General features: G+C 46.5%; 1 protein-coding gene across 2 annotated transcripts in view; it reads right to left on the bottom strand.

Moving 5' to 3' along the window:
• LOC141117206 (low affinity immunoglobulin gamma Fc region receptor III-B-like) overlaps window positions 1-13,002 on the bottom strand; it is a 69,475-nt gene that overhangs the window by 30,873 nt on the left and 25,600 nt on the right. The window lies entirely within an intron of this gene.

Below are 13,002 nucleotides of genomic sequence, written 5' to 3'. Positions count from 1 at the left end.
CTGGCTGGGAACAGTAGTCTATATTTCCTAAAAGATACGCTTTTAACCCACTGGGCTTCCGGGGAGAGGTGCTGCAGGCCTCAGGCCTAGTGGCAGCGAGTAACCAGATCCACAGTAGGGAGGCTTATTCAGAGTGGGCCCCTACTATTCAATAGAAGAGGATGTGTCCTATTTCAAGTAGTAACTTCAAGTTTGTGCAGGAGGAACCAAGTGTACAGGAGGAAAAAAGTTATGGGCAGGAGCCAGGATGTGAAAGAGATCTAAGAACATTGCTTTTACAAGGTCATTAGTGATGTCTCTGTCCTTCACACAGTGATGGTAAGAGAACTCTAATGCCGTGTACACACGACCGGTTTTGCCGTCGGAATAAACTCTGAAGGTTTTTCCGATGGAGTTCCGACGGAATTCCGCTCAAGCTGTCTTGCATACACATGGTCACACCAAATTCCGACCGTCCAGAACGCGGTGACGTACAACACGTATGAAGGAGCTAGAAAGAGTGAGTGCTTCCGTCTCGTATTTGCTTCAGAGCATGTGTAGTTTTGGGTGTGTCGGAACAGCATACAGACGAGCGGTTTTTCCAATAATAATTTGTTGTATAAAAATATAGAACATGTTCTCTATCTAATGCCCCGTACACATGGTCGGACTTTGTTCGGACATTCCGACAACAAAATCCTAGGATTTTTTCCGACGGATGTTGGCTCAAACTTGTTTTGCCTACACACGGTCGCACAAAGTTGTCGGAATTTCCGATCGACAACAACGCGGTCACGTACACCACGTACGACGAGACTAGAAAAGGCCGGTTCAGAACCAAGCGCGGCACCCTTTGGGCTCCTTTTGCTAATCTCGTGTTAGTAAAAGTTTGGTGAGAGACGATTCGCGCTTTTTCAGACTCGTGGCTTTCAGATCGTTTTCTGCCGTTCAGTTTGTGCTTGTGGGTTTGTATCTGCTCTTCGGTGCGTGCAGTCAGTTCGTATCAGAGTTTTCTGTGTGATCTTGCCCGCTCGTTGCTGTTTTTCAGGTCGCTCTTCACAGGCCTTGCTGTTCTTCAGTGCGTTCTGTTACTTCGTTCTGAGCAGCCGACCGTTTTCTAGCCATGTTTCGTATGCGTACTCCTCGTAGAGTTCGTGCTGTGCGGGGGCTTGGTGTTGGGGTCCTGACCTTGACACAAGTCCAGTCCATGAACAGGGTGGGGAGGAGTTCATGGACCAAGAATTGGTTGCTTCAGCGTCACCAGTTCTCTCATATGCCTTTGCTCCGTGAGATCCGTGAGAATAATCCTGATGATTTCAGGAACTTTCTCCGGATGACGGACCCCGTGTTTCACCGTTTGTTGGCTTTGCTGACCCCTTATATTAGCAGGCAGGATACCTGCATGAGGCAAGCCATCACCCTGGAGCAGAGGTTGGTCGCTACCCTGCGGTATTTGGCCACAGGGAGAAGCCTGCAGGACCTCAAGTTCTCGACAGGCATCTCCCCCCAGGCTCTTCTTTGTGGACATTTACTGCTTGTATTTGTTTTAGCTGACCTTGACAGAAATGTGTGGAGTCCAGAAAATGTCGTGATTGTGTAACCTTATACAAAGCACTGTTGGCTGTTATTTACTAAATGCAAAGACACTTTTCACTACAAGTGCACTTGCAACTGCACTGAAACTGCACTTGTAGTGCAAAGTGGATTTGCCCTTAGGAAATTACCCCCATTTTCTCATAAAACAACAATTACATCACCCCAAAAGTGTTGTAGCATTGAGACAATAATCCACACATTCTTGATGAACAATCTTTTTAATACCTGCACAATCACATGTGCATTTACCAAAGGTTTTTCTGACAAACCAACATGTTTGTTGTATAACAATTTTTGTGGTGTCATTATCCAAAATCAAAATGTGCATTTTATAGAAAACAGGCCTGTGTAAAACCAACAAGAAAGACACAAATCTTGATCTTACAAAGTTCACATTTGGTAGAACTGGAAGGCAATATCAGACATGAGTATTTAGGAACTGTGTTTGATATTGCGTTCAGATGGGGGGAAATCACCCCTGGAAAAGCCAAATTTGGAAGATGCACACCAAGTTCAGAATGTCAACATGTGCTATCTGCCATCAGGGGGGGATCAAGGGACGTGTTTTGGGGGAGAAAGCCCTTCCTTACCGCTACTTTATTATTGAGGAAGGGGTTGCACCCCCAAAACGTGTCCATTGATCTCCCGTGATGGCAGATAGCACATGTTGGCACACTGTGTGCATCCTCCAAATTTGGCTTTGGGAAAAATCACAAAAACATTTCACACATTGTAGCACACAAAAGAAGAAAGTGATTTGGAGGGGTTTTAAACTCGCCCCAAAACATCAATGATGTTTTTATATTTTGGAATAACATCATTGATGTTTTGCTTGATGTTTTCCAATTGTAAATTACACCCCATGATCTCCCCGATCACGATCTGGGCACTTTCGGATGTGAAAGGATCTTCATCCACAACCTCACGATCACCTAAAAAGAGAGTAACCCCAATATAAATTAGGTTTCAAAAAAATGCCGCAATCCATCTCTTATCTGAGCCTGTGGTTGCAGACACTCACCTGTTGTGGTGACTAGTTCCACCACGTCTTCTTCCTCCTGCTCATCTTGTGTTGGGGGGATTTCCCCTTCTTCCAGAGGGGGGGGGGGCTCTGGTCTCCTCGGATGAGGGGTGTCCTCCGAGTCTTTTCTCCCCTATGTAAAACAAAAATAGTATAATTAGCACACAGATATTTAATGTCAGAACTATAAAGATGAAACATTGCTTGGAAGTGGGGTAAAATTGTCTATTTTAGCAGAGTTCCAACATGTAGCTTTTTTAGTGTCCTTTGTCAAGCTGCAATACTTTACCTGTTTGGTAAAAGCTTCACAGATGTAGCCCCCCCTATAGTATACACTGGAGCACCTGTGTGGCCCCCTAATAAAAATGGTGTTCTGGGGTCCCACACTAGTGCTCCAGTGTCCAGATGTGAAAACAGCTGCTCAGTGTCCTCTCCTTACACAGAATCTAGTTTGCATTTCATTCTAGTAACAAAGCCATCTACACAACCCAATTCTTTGAAGACAAGTATAGGGCGTCAAAATGGTGGCCAAATGCATATGGCCTAAACAATGGTATTTTATCATCCGAAATAAAAATGTTTGATCCGAACGAATAATGTGCCCATGAACATGAAAGTTGCCATTTTAAACTGTACAACAGTTCCTAAAAGCACATGGAGCAGCACAAACGTCATAAACATAAAGAATAGGAACACAGCACAACTACTTACTTATTTGCAGCACTCTCCGGATCTTTCTGTACTGCTCGTGTTCTCGTAATTTCAGGTCCGACCACCGATTCCTGAGCTGATCTTTCGATCGTCGTACCCCGAATTTCCGGTGCAGACTCCTGACCACTTTCGCCATGATCTTGGCCTTTCGGACATTGGGGTTGGGGTAAGGCCCATACTTTCCATCATAGTCGGCCTTCTTCAGGATGTCCACCATCTCCAACATCTCCCCAAAGGACATATTTGAGTCCTTTAATCTCCTTCTGGATCGGGACGTTTCAGGCTCCAGCCTTTCCTCCTCCTCCTCCTCGTTGCTACAATTAGCACGATCCTGCTGTCTATCCGCCATGTGCTCTTCCCCCACTGCGCCGAACGAAAAGGGGCGGGGAATAGACTAGAAAGAACGTCAGGGGCGGCGGAGTTATACGCATGCGCAGTGTGTATAAATCGTAACGCGCGCGTCTTACGTACGATCTGTGAGCGGAGGAAGGAGCGTCGGAGACGCCGATCGTGCTAACGAAGGTAGGATCTAAACTTGGGCCTATACTGCTTCGAAATGGAAGCCTATATTGTAACAAGATTAGGGGAGTTTGGCCTGACATTAGGCTTTGTCTTGTGTTGTGTCTTACAGAGAAAATGGATGGGTTCAACGACCACAATTTCCTGCCCCTGTTCATAGACAAGTACAGGGAGCTGCCCTGTCTGTGGCAAGTGAGACATCACCACTATAACCACAAACAGAAGAGGCAGGCAGCGCTGGAGAAACTGCTGGAGTTAGTGAAGCCGGTGGTCCCCACAGCAACCATCCCTTATTTGAAAGCTAAAATTGGTGGCCTGAGGAGCACATATCTTAGGGAGCGCAAGAAGGTCACAGATTCCCAGAGGTCCGGAGCTGCAGCAGATGACGTTTATGTCCCCAGGCTGTGGTACTATGAGAGACTGCGATTTCTGTCAGACCACACTGAAGTCAGGGAATCCCTCTCTACTCTTCCTTCCACTCTTCCTTCCATACCAGCTGAGGCTTCCGATGTCCAACCTGGGCCTTCCAGCCAGGAAGAAGTGGAGGAGCCCAGCTGGAGTCAGGTATAGCATTCTTCTACTGATTTCTGGGCAATAAATAAATGATGTTTATTAGATGTTATTATTGATCACTAATTGCTGATTAAAAAAAGTGCTTTACATATCAATACACAGTAGTAGGCACCCAAAATTGGGAAAAGAATGAAAACTGCTGGGCTCAGAAGCATAGTCTGTTATATTTGTTAACATTCAATTTGCAGCAGTCAGGAGGTGAAAATTGTGTGTGATTGATGACTAAAAAACTAAAACTATGTCCCTTTTTCATACACAGGAAGACCTCAGCCAGGAGGAGGCTGTGGAATGTGGTAGTCAGGAGGAGGCGGGGATTATTAGTGTCAGCCAGGAGGAGGCGGGGATTAGTGGCAGCCAGGAGGAGGCGGGGCTAAGTGGCAGCCAAGAGAAGCCAGGGACAAGTCGCAGCCTGACTGAGTCTCAGGTCCCTCCCCTCCGCCTGCCATATAAACGAGCCAGGAAGGCCACTCCGAGTCCCGTGCAGGATTCAGCATACAGGCTGATCCAGGAGGCTTCGGCGTCCCTCAGAGCCTTCCCCAGTCCTGAAGAGGCCTTTGCCTGCATGGTTGCCACAAAATTGCAGGGCATGCAGGAGGGCCAACGCAAGATCTCTGAGGACCTGATTTATAAAGTCCTTCGTAAGGGGGAGAGTGGGGAACTAACACACAAGACGGATGTCATAGAGAGGGACGATCCTCCTCCTCCTCCTCCTGCTGCCACAACTCCACCACCACAGCCAAAGCCTGTAAGGAAGCGTGGAAGGAAGACCAAAGAGTGATTGCCCTGGGTTCAGTCTGGTCTGACAGAAGATGCAGTCTCTCGTATGACCACAGCCTGGGGACACAGATGTCATCTGCTGCTTTCCGGATCTCTGGGACTTCTGGACCAGACTGCCCTCCCTTAGATAAGGACTCCTCAGGCCACCAATTTTGCTTTTAAATAATTGATGTGTGCCCTGGGGGTCCCAGGCTTTGCCCACTTCTGCAGTTTCTCCAGCGTTGCCTCCCTCTTTGTTTAGTTGTGAGCCCTTAATAAATTTTTTGGGTAAATTCTACTCTCCTGTGTGTGTTTTCATCCAAAAAGGACAGTTTGTTGGTGACGATTCAGGTACATTTCTAAAGTACAATAAGGGACAACAACACCAAACAATCTCCTACAGATTAAATAGAACAACATATTAGTGGTGTTGTGGGAACTTGTCACCAAAAACACACACAAACATTTTCGGGAGTACAAATCAAAATCACCAAAAAAAAAAAAAAAAAAAAAAAAAAAGAGAAACACAAAAAAAGAATCTACATTAAAGTCCAAAAAAAACAAAAAATGTTGTTGTCAGATGTGAGAAATCAAAATATATTGAGGGAATCCCGATAAATAGTAACGAAAGAAGTTTGTGAGAAGTGTGTGTGAATATGAGCAGCAAAACTACTTAATTCTTGTCACATTATAAAGAAGAAGAGAGTGCGCTGTATTAAACCATTTTGAACATTGCAGCGTGACGAAAGTGCTGTATCCATTCCGAACGCTACGTTTACCAGAACGAGCTGTCCCGTGTCGGAATTTCTTCTGAGCATGCGTGGCACTTTGTGCGTCGGAACAGGCCACACACGGTCGGAATTGACGCGATCGGATTTTGTTGTCGGAAAATTTTATCTGTAATATCGTAAAAAATACTGCGCTATCCCATAAGTGGAAATGATCCCCACATGTGTGTGATGAAAAGACAAATATCTCAAACCAAAAATTGAAATGTAAAATGCTGCTGCAACCTTAGATGTGAAACAACCTCCACCTTACTAGCTATACAATTTAAAGGCTGCGCTGCTAGTGCAAATACATGATCATATTAACTGAAAATACCATAATTATGAATGAACACAAGTGAATTGTTTCATAACACAAAAAAAAAAAAAATGCACATAAATCGCATGCAAAAAAAAAGAATCGCATGCAAAAAAAATGAGTGGAACATTCAGTAAACAAAAACGATTAAGTAGAGTCCATTTAGTCATAGATTGAAATGAACTGTAGGTCTTGTGGGTGTAGAAAATGGTTGGATAGAGGGAGAAAGACACCCTTCCTTCAAGTGATATAAAGATTATCTCCGTAGGGAGCGTGATGTTAAAATAGAGAGAAGATCCTCCACCTCAAGTAAGGTAAGCCCCTTACCAGATCCAAAGATCTCCTGTCACAGAGATCATGCACACATGTGGCTGTGTCCCCCAGCCACTGGGTCTCTGTCAGTGCGCAGATCGGAAGCCACCTCTCCAGGAAATCAATCCAAACGTGATTTATCCGCTCACAGACCATGGATAAATAGGAAAGAAATGCTCCATAGCGTAATACAGTTAAAATCCACTTTAATTTATAAAAGAAAAGCACTTACAATTTGTGCAGTAAAGATCGCTTATAAAAACATGCAGCGCCGGCCGGCTTCAGCTGCTGCCCGTTTCTTCCGGGTTCAGCGTGGTATGGTGGTGACGTCAGCACGCCGCTCCTCCCCACGCCGTTTCGACAAATCTGTCGTCTTCCAGGAAGATGCATTTTTTTTTTTTTTTTTTGTGTTATGAAACAATTCACTTGTGTTCATTCATAATTATGGTATTTTCAGTTAATATGATCATGTATTTGCACTAGCAGCGCAGCCTTTAAATTGTATGGAAAATTTTATCTCCTGCTGTCCAACTTTGTGTGTCGGAAAATCCGATGGAAAATGTCCAATGGCGCCCACACACGGTCGGAATTTCCGACAACACGCTCCGATCGGACGTTGTCCATCGGAAAATCCGACCGTGTGTACGGGGCATAAGTCCGTCTGAATTTTCGATGGAAAAAGTCCGATGGGGCATACACACTGTCAGAATATATGATGAAAAGCTCTCATTGGACTCTTTCTGTCAGAAATTCCGCTCGTGTGTACGCGGCATTAGATGGAATAGTCTGCAGAGGTTGAGCCGCAGGAGGAGCAACAGTCTCCATGGAGATGCAGGAGGAGATTCGTATCTAATTCAATTTGCACATTCAATCTTCTGGCTCTAACATTGTGCTTTTGTGCTTCAATTAGAAATATGATGGCAATTATAAATTCTATGGGCATCCCATATTCCAATCCCTATCCAAGTTGTACCCACCAATAAAACAACAAAAACAAAGGTCGCAAAAGACTGTTCATTGTCTCTGGAAAGGATGTATGAAGTCTGGCAGTGGGGTGATTTGGTGGATTGTTTGTTATTAGCTGCAACACCATGTCTACATATATATATATATATATATATTTATATATACACACATACTCTTAAATAAATGTAAACAAACAATTAAAAATGTATTAAAACATTTTTTAATGTTTTAATACATTTGCCATCTCCCTGCCCACACACAGAGCGATAATGCTAATGCGTATGGCAGGGACGTTTTATGAAACCAGTAGGCCTGAGTGCAAGAACATAATTTGGGCCCCAATGAAAGTGAGGAGTTAGCAGCGTGCTGTGGCAAAAGTTGTGTTTGGTTTCCGGGGGCTGTAGGTAGCGCCCGTTGGTTATGTAGTACAGTAACAATGCCTAATGATTGAGGGGTCACTTGCCTTGTGCGGCCGTTCGGCTCCCATTAGGCTCCTTCCTGATAGTGTTGCCAACCTCCAAAAAAACGTTATTTTTTTAATATGAAAACATAGAAAATCTACTAACAGCGCATTTTTTATCGAGGACCTAAAATATCCTATTAGAAACTAAGAGGGGAAGAGGGCATGAGGGGATAGAAACAGAAGGGGGAAGGAGAGGAAGAAGGGGGAAGAGAGATAGAGATAGAAGGGAGAGAGAGATGGGAAAGTAGGAGATGGAGGTAGGGAGGGGTTAAAGAGGTGGGGGGAGAGAGAAGAATATGGGGGGGAGAGAGGAAGGGTGAGAGAAAGACAGAGGGGTGAGAGAGGAAGGGGGGTGAGAGAGAGGGGAGGGATGAGAGAGAAAGAGGTAAGAAAGAGGGGGGTGAGGGGGCAATAGAGACAGAGGGGGGAGAGAGAGAGGGGGTGAAAAAGAGGGATGAGGGTGGGGAAGAGAGAGGGAAGTGAGATAGAGAGGGGGTGAGAAAAAGGTGACAAAGAGAGATGAGGGTAAGAAAGAGAGAGAGAGAGAGAGAGAGAGAGAGAGAGAGAGAGAGAGAGAGAGAGAGAGAGAGGGCGATAGAGAGAAAGGGGGTGAGAGAGAGAGGTAGGTGGAGGGTAAGAGAAAAAAGGGAGCGAGGGAAGAGAGAGAGGGAAGAGAGGGGGGTTCCAGGGAGAGGGAAGAGAGAGAGAGTAGGAGAGAGAGGAGGTGAGAAAAAGAGAGAGAGAAGGAGGATGTTCAGTATTCCTGCTACTCACAATCATGGTCCCAAGCTGCTCTCTTGGCTCAGGCAGTCAGGATTAGAGCTGCTGTGTGCTCTGTATTTAATTCTGCCACTTCCATAACAAGCTTTTTCACACCAGCAGGTTTTGTAAGGCGGTGGAGTATGGACGGGGTAGATGCAGCCTCCTCTGTCCTGTGTGAATAGCACACTGTAGACTGGCACTGCCAATCCTGCCAGTGAGACATTACAAGATTGGCACAGTGCAACCGCCCACAGCTCGCAGGCAGAAACACCATAGGAAATGATGGAGCAGATCCAGCGTTGCTGATACAATGGATTACTGGGAGGTGTACTGTGACAGGGCACAGTGGGCTCCCCTTCCCTCGGGGTCATATGACCTGAAAACTGGATGATACGGCACTAGCGCGCAGGGTGATTAGGTGTGTGCCCAGACACACCTTAATCACCCTGTGTGCAAGCCTATGATGCCATGTAGAGTAAAGATGAGCCTGGGTGTGTTCGGACAGGAATCCAAACCCACGTGTGCAAGTCCACCTGTCACTTGTACTGGGCCAATCATCTGCAGGTCTGAACCCATACTCAGTGGTAGCCCCTCCCCCCCATCCATGCGTCCGGCTAGCTGATCGACATACAGGATGCCAGACTATCGATTCCAATGGGGGGGGGGGTTAAAGCATGTGATTAGAGCCAGAGGCTCTAATAGGCTTCAAATAAGGGTGGGCTCAGGGTGCAGATCCCACCCAGTTGTGTGACAATAGCAAATGAGTATTTGCTATTTTCACACTAAATCAACTCCCCGCCAATCAGGAAGCAGGTCGTGAGACCCGTTTCCCGACTGGCCAAAACGTCAGGCGATCTTATTGGACGCCTAGCACCTAGGAGAAGGAGACGCATGGCAGAAACCAACGTGCTGGAGGAGAGGACACCAAAGCCACCACCTGCCACCTTCATGTTGTAAGTGCCGGACTGACCAGCAGACAGCGAGTGGGGGGGGGGGGGGGGCAGTGCCTTCGCCACCGGCTGCTACTGCTCATACTCATCCCTAGTCCTGGATTTGGGATTGATTGTTTAATTCATGAATACTGATCAGCTAAAGTTACAACACACACACATTATTTTATTGATTTTTGAGGTCTCTTGAATGTAAACATCCATTCTGAATAATCATGTGTAGCGCTACTCCCGTAAGGGCCGCTAGAATTGTTGGTCCTTCTTTACATGCACAGCCAAGCAACAGGTATTTTCAGGACACACTCTGCAGGCAGAAACCAGTCCAAGGGCTTTGTTTTGTTTTTAGTTTATTAGGGGAATCAACTTGGATGGGGAAAGGGTGGTATGGGATGCCCAGAACTGTAATATAATAGAACTTGAAAAACATGCAACAACTGTCTCTGGCTTCCAGAACAGGGCACAAGGCTGTGTTCCAGTACAACAAACTGAATAGCCCAACTGGAAAAGGACAATCTGAAACTTCTTACTGCAGGTACTCCCCCTCCTCAGAGTAATTCCAAAGCACCTGGCTCCTCTCTACAATCCCCAGTCAGAGATGTAGGATAGCTATGATGGCTTAAATGTCTCTATGCTGTCCCTTGTAGATAGCTAGCTGGGTATTGAACCTGACTGCTTCACCTCTATAGGCTCTGGGATATAGCATTGAAGCTACTCACTCAGTCCCTTGGAAAGTTCCTGTAGTTCATGTGGTGACTGCTGAACAGGCCTCTTGCTGGACAGATCCCAATGGCTTCTAGGGTGACTCAGCTATGCCTAGCTGAGGCTGGAAGGGGGTGAGGCTTCCTCTCCTTCTCTCTTTATTCCTCTCTGGCACCTTCCTTCTATCTCCTTCTGCCTGGAGGCAGAGCCCCCCAGCACAAACCAGGCCGCTGGACCCTGGACTCTGCGCCTCCCACATGGCCAGGTTCCAGAATACTTATGGGCTATCTCTCCACCTTCTGGACCATCCTTACCCAGGGATTGGAGGAGAATCCATAAATATTCAGGCCTTATCTCTGCCCCTTCACCATCTAAGTTGTAAAAGTCTCCAGGAGCTTCTAGAAGCCAGAGGGAGGCGACAGAGACTCAGCCCTCGGAACCCTGCCAACCTAACTCAACAAATTAACCCTGGCTCCTCTGGCTACAACAGGGGCCCAACTAAATTTAGCTACTGTACACAGGGGGTGCTACACATGGTGCAGTTTTTCAATTTTTAAAGTGTATGTGCTGTATGTAGCACTTACACCTAAAGGGGCCACTGAGAATATGACCAGGTCTCCCACAAACGTACAAAGGCTACCAGTCACACATACAGTCCCACACACACCGACTATACAGGCTTAGTCTAAGGGATGGCTTTTTAATATTTATTGCTGAAGAACTTTAACTGGAGATGGGTTTAGGGTCACAGGATACACCAAAACGATCAATAGCAATAATGGGTGGGCAAACTAATCTCAAACTTACAGCAATCTTTCCTGGAGATAACAGGTAATGGCCAGTAAATCTATGACTCTATCAGTTTCAGAGAAGCCACGTATCTATGTAGCAAACGTTTGGTACTTAGATACCTTCTAGCACAAGTACACCCAAAGTCCACAGCAAAGTCTTTACTTATGTAGAACTCATGGTAGTTGTGTTAATCTGTGTAATTAGGTCAGGTTACTGTAGGTCAGGCTGGAGGGCTCTACAGGTCAGGCCTCTGGTACCCCCCCCCCCCGGTTCTAAAAATATGGGGACGTTTCTGGAAGCTAGTGAGTGGAGGCTAGGAAGCGCTAATCTGCATATTTATGGTATTCTGGCTAATCCTTAGGCAGGAGGGCTTAAATATTGTAAAGCCTTGCCAGCAGGGGTGTCGGGTGGAACACAGAGAGTGCATTGTTTTAAAGTGTCTAGCATTGTGGGAATGAGCTGTAGTGTAGTGGCACAGGTGTAGTACCCCAAACTGGTCACTAGATGACACCATGGTGAGGTTTGGGGCCATTGTAGTGAACACACAGTGTAGGTGCCTAGGTAGACACCGGAGATCCCTAAAATAGTGATAGGGGTGTACCATAGATAGTGAAGAAATGCTCTTGATAAAAAGTCTGGTGAGAGTCTACTGACTAAAGTTGGTCATGGGAAGCAATGCAAGGACCAAGGCATACAGGAATGTAATCTGAGGTTTTCTATTTTCTGGCAGCTTTCCTTTAGGGGGAAGCAAGGAAAAAGAGGTGCAGGACTTATGGGACTGACGGGACTACTTCCATCCTTTTGGCCTGAGATGTAAGGCTCTGGTAAACCGCTAAAGGTATGGGTTGTTCCTTGTTCTGCTTGCTGAGCCCACGGATAGTGAGCAGAGCTTGGCTGGAGTGGCTAGGACCAGGTAGGTCCTTCTTACTACTAGGTCGGTGACTGCACTGACGAGACTGCTCTGACGACATTGCACTGACGACACTGCTCTGATGAGACTTCTCTGATGAGATTGCACTGATGAGACTGCTCTGATGGGTCTGCACTAATGAGATTGCACTGACAAAACTGCTCTGACGAGGCTGCACTGATGAGACTGCTCTGATGAGACTGCTCTGATGGGTCTGCACTGATGAGATTGCACTGACAAGACTGCTCTGTTGAGATTGCACTGACAAAACTGCTGACGAGGCTGCTCTGACGAGACTGCTCTGACAAGGCTGCACTGATGAGACTGCTCTGATGAGATAGCACTGATGAGATTGCACTGACGAGACTGCTCTGTTGAGATTGCACTAACGAGACCGCACTGATGAGACTGCTCTGACGAGACTGCTCTGATGAGAATGCTCCGATGAGACTGCACTGGCGGGACTGCACTAATGAGACTGCACTAATGAGGCTGCACTGATGAGACTGCTCTGACGAGACTGCACTGACGAGACTGCACTGACGAGACTGCTCTGAAGAGATTGCACTGAAGAGACTTCTCTGATGAGTCTGCACTGACAAGGCTGCTCTGTTGAGGTTGCACTGACGAGACCACTCTAACGAGACTGCTCTGAAGAGATTGCACTGATGAGACTGCTCTGATGAGATTGCACTGATGAGACTGCTCTGATGAGGCTGCACTGACAAGACTGCTCTGATGAGATTGCACTGATGGGACTGCACTGAAAAGACTGCTCTGACGAGATTGCACTGATGAGACTGCTCTGATGAGGCGGCACTGACGAAACTGTACTGGTCAGACTGCACTGACTACACTGCTCTGATGAGATTGCACTGATGGGCACTGAAAGGCTATACTGATGGGC

Source organism: Aquarana catesbeiana, linkage group LG13 (genome assembly GCF_042186555.1).
Source record: "Aquarana catesbeiana isolate 2022-GZ linkage group LG13, ASM4218655v1, whole genome shotgun sequence".
NCBI lineage: Eukaryota > Metazoa > Chordata > Amphibia > Anura > Ranidae > Aquarana > Aquarana catesbeiana.
This window is presented reverse-complemented; position numbering and strand designations above follow the sequence as displayed.